The following is a 4,836-nucleotide window of genomic DNA, read 5'->3' as shown; positions in this document are numbered from 1 at the left end:
TTTATGTGCCAAGCTCCTTAATCGTCCTGCCAAGAGCCTCTTATTCACCTCTGATCTGCTCAGTGTCATTCCTGGCATTATCGTTGGTGCCTATAGGGACAAGCTGGAAGGGGTAGTGGTCCAAAGGATGAATGAGCTTTGTCAGACTCTGTGATGTCCTGAATTCAGGATCCAGGCAGGCAACACATCTCCTGGGCCCCCAAATCTGGATGATAAATTGGTGCCTCTGTTCCCCACAGAAGGGAGTCACCAACCACTAAGACTCTTCTATTCATTCTTGGTGCAATGGTCCTGAAGCCCCTTGTTGCCCCAGGGGTTCCAGGGGTCTTGAAGCCTCTTCCACTTGCTGCTTTCTAGGCTACTGCCTCCTCTGCCTCATGCCTGCAGATATCCTCTCCTCTGCTTCTTCTTCAGCAGTTCCACTACAGGGGCTTGAAAGCAGTTGCTAACTTCAGTCTGCTCCTCTTCACCTCCTCAATCCTGGGGGCCCTCCTTTGAGTAGTCACATGTTTCTCCTTATTTCCCCTTTCCCTCTCCAGTATCAGTCTCTCTCAACTCTTGTCCAAGTAATCTGGTCATGAATGTAATGCAGCATGGATACCTGTGCTTCCAATCTGTAGATCTTCTCTTCCAGGAGGACACCAGCTTACATTTGGTGCAGAAAATGTGCTCCTGACCCTCTGGGAGGAACACAAACATGGCACATCCCATGCAGATCACAACAGCTGGCCCAGATTCCACTTGTGCCTCCTTTGCTCCTTGGAGCACACTTATGCTGTAAGGATTAAAAAACAGAGGGGAGGAAAGGGGAGAAAAAAAGGCACCACAACATCCTGCGCACCAACCATCCATACTAGGGTCCTTGCCCATGCTCCCACCCTTCACGCACACATGCATGCATATGCATATGCACAAGCACAAGCCCAAGCACAGTCTCCTGCTCCCTGATTTCCTCCTGGGGTGACAGGAATGAACTCCCTAGGCAAACTCCTTCCCCATTTGCTGCACTCTGTTCAGTGCTCCCACAGTTTGGTAGGGGCTGCCTTTTTATAAGGCTGCCTATCCTGGCTCCACCCCTCATTTACCTAAGCTAGCCCCACCTAGAGCATGCCCTATCACTCAGTCACTCCGGAAGAGGTAAGAAAAGAACAAAGAGAGACAGAGGGGAAAGAAAGAGAGAAGGAGAAAAAAAGTGGGGAGCAATCATACATGACTGATAGGAAAAAAAACCCCAAACACACACCAGGCACCAGGCAAACACTCTAGCAGCCATCAGCCACCTAAAGTCACTAGCACAAAGAAAAGGCTCTTCAAGTCAGTCCCACACCTGAGTTACTTATTCCAGTGCCACTGCTCTCTGCTTACTGCTCAGCTTACTCTGTTCATCATAAGGAATCATATTTGTATATAAACGGAAATGTATCAACGACTATGTGTCAATATTTGCTACAATAATTGTAAAGCTTTTCTCCGTTGTCCATTGTAGACCTAAATATTTGGTTTAGAAAAAAGGCAAATAGCACCACAATTACAAAACTATGAAAACTTATTAAAATAAAAACAACTCTATTTCCTTTATCTGCTTTTCTGTTTGAATTAGGGATCCAAGTCAGTATTACAAAACAGCAGAGATGCTTTTGTATCCTGTCTTGAAGGTTTCATGAAACTCCCAGACCAATAAAGGTAGGTCCAGAGCCAAGGACTGCCCTTTCTAAGAGGAGATTCTGCCTCAATGGGCTGCAGAATCAGATTCCCTGTTTCCCGTTCCCCACCTAGCCTCATGACTTCTCCACTCTTGGTTGGTTGTTGACTCCGATTCTTAAACAAGAAGGGCCAAAGTTGCCTTTCCTCTAGAGATAATTTAATAGCCTGACAGTTAGGGCTTTCTCCTGGGAGGTGTGGGTTCAAATCCCTTCAGGCAAGCTAGATATCAGGTAAATGTTCATTAAAGGCAGTGACTCTCAACCTTTGTAGACTTGAGACACCCACTGGAAAATACCAACTCTCAGTTTTCACTCTTTTTTTACTACAAAAATAGTAGAGCTGTTTTTCTGTTGTAGAGAACTCAGCAAGACCACAACTATGGATTTGTATTTGAAAACTCTGAGTTTAGCCTATAATTCATGTTTGCAAACCTAACAGTGCTAACACTGTATGATCCTGTGGCACCCTTGGAAGGCTCTCAAGGCACCTCAAGGTGCTACCGGGTCCTGGTTGAGAATCACTGCACTTGACATCATGCAACTATTGCCAACTATTACTATTTTTCTTTTGTGTAACGGTGCTGTGGCTGCTGTGCTTTATGCTGAACTCAATGTTGCCGGTGCATTTAGTTGTGATTTGTGGGAATGTAGTGGTTGGAGTCATTCTGGTGACGGGTGATATTTGTGACATACCCCAGCTTTGTTCTGTATTGCAGTAGGGCTTAGGCTGTCCTTTAGTGCCAACCATCTTAAAGTAGATCACTTCTGGGGATATAAAAATACCCATATACAGGCACTTAGGATGTGGACACACTAAGGCTTGGAGCTCCTTTAAAAGAGCAGCTGGTATATTCTAATTGTTATGTGTGAATGAGCTGAGAACAATCAAATGTAGCAAAAGGACTCCAGCTTTAAACTTGGATGAAAGTATGTCAAAGTTGGAGCAAGTTTTTATGCATTTGAATTTCTCAACTCATTCACAAAAAACAATTTGAATATACCAGCTGCTGCCCTTTTCAAAGGTCTCCACTGTCCCCAGTGTTAGGCTAAAACTAGACAATCACTTTTATTCTGACTTGAGCATCTTGTCTCACAGCAAATCCCACAGATGAACAAGCCCGTTGTCTGGTATTAAGTACCAGTGAAGCATCCAAACTAACACTTTCTCTCTGAACAGTTATTTTAATTCAAGTTAATTGTCATTTAAACCTTGTGTGTAAATGACTATCTAGTTCACTTGGAACTCCACACAACAGAGGCATCAAGGTGTAAGTCTAACAATCCCAGCCAGATCTCAGAAGAATTAGCAACACATCACCATCAACTCTGTCAAACACTGCCATGTTAGCATAGCCATTAGTTTATTGTTCCTAGCCAAAACAAGATGATCAGAACAATCAGTATGATCTCAGGGCAGTATCCTGGTCTAAAACCCAATTGTAGTAACTCAGCTGTTACAACTTCTAGGAAATAGGCAGAAATTGAGTATTAATGGTTTCCTTTTGGTTTTTCACCAGTAACCATTCATGTTTACATGTTGATTTCTACCTAGAGAGAAATGTGCACTGTGAATTAGAAAACATCCAAAAACCTAGGCTGGCACAAGCATATATCCTACATATAACATATATACTCCACGTGATTGTCCATGCTTTCCATCTTGTGCTGTCCCTTCCACAAACTATAGAACAGTATTTATACCTACTTTGCCTCATGATCATCCAACTGGCAAGGTAAATCAGGCCCACTGTTGAGCTTCTCATTAGGATTTTTTTCTCTGTGACTTTTCTTTAAAACGTTCTTAGTTTCTCAGTCTACATAGTCTGTATTCTAATCCCCAGCCAACTTTCTGCACTAGTTTATTTTTAGCATTCTAATTTGTCATATTTTTGAACCCAAGAGGTTTGTCTGGGTTCAATATGTTTTTCCATTTCTCCTAATAAACAATGGAAACTTTCGATATACAAAGTGATGCTTTGAAAGTAAGAAAACGATATAATCTTTTATTGAATTCAGACCTCTTCAGAGGAGCTCAGAGTTTTATGTTTGACTTCAGGGCAGCTATTGGGCTGTCATACCTTCTTATTTCTGCCCTCCTTTCATTCCTAGTACTTACAGGCTTTATGATAGAAGTGGAACACTAACACAGGGATTTCATATTTAATGGTGCAGTGCCTTATTTCACCAGATTGCAGTCACTTTGTAGGCATCCTGTTTTCTGCATATCCACATATTATTTGTTTCCACATCTATCTATACAGTCTGCTCATCAATAGATGTAGAATCAGCAGTGCTGTTGAGGTGAGAGAATTATGTTTCCCTGACATTCTGGGGATATGTAATGATCAAAGGGCAATATGCAGACTTTGCTCCTCTGAATGTTTATTGTGTAAAGATAATAAAACAGCTCTACAGATTTTTTTAAAATCTACATAATGCTTAAGTGCAGTCAGTCATAGCTGTGAAATGCAGACTCCACATCCACAGTAGAAATGATTTGTTAAAGCATTCCTTCAATCAAACTAAAAAGGCAAGCATGAAGAATGTTTCTACTAAGGTTTTCCTGAATGCTTTTAAAGCATTTAATCCAAACAGTTCAGAAGTTCATGGTTTAACTGCATGTATATGCTAAAACACTAAAGGAAGAGCATCTTTGTAATGTATACCACAACAACACACCATATCTTATAGCAGGGGCGGGCAATTATTTTGGACAGAGGGCTGCTTACTGAGTTTTGGCAAGCCATCAAGGGCTGCATGAAAGGCAGCCAGAGGCAGATAAATATTAATTTTCCAAATTTTTTAGGGGCCCTTCAGGCTGGATACAATGGCCTGGTGGGCCATATGCAGCCCACCCCCATCTTATAGTGAAGTTACTGGGAACCAAAATGATAAAGTACTTTTTGGAGAACAAAGACAAAACATTACTCTCTCCCAGAATCCAGACAGACTTGGAAACCATGGCAATGCTCAGTTTTCCTCATGAGATGCAAGAGGTCTGGACGATCTCCACACCAGGGTGCTGAGGGAATTAGCTGAGGTCATTGCGGGACCCCGGCACGGCTTTACGAGCACTTGTGGTGCTCTGGTGTGGTGCCAGAGGACTGGAAGAGGGCCAATGTGGTTCCCATCT

Source organism: Crocodylus porosus, unplaced genomic scaffold (genome assembly GCF_001723895.1).
Source record: "Crocodylus porosus isolate Cpor-Errol unplaced genomic scaffold, CroPor_comp1, whole genome shotgun sequence".
NCBI classification, from domain to species: domain Eukaryota; kingdom Metazoa; phylum Chordata; order Crocodylia; family Crocodylidae; genus Crocodylus; species Crocodylus porosus.
Note: the sequence above shows the minus strand (reverse complement) of the source record.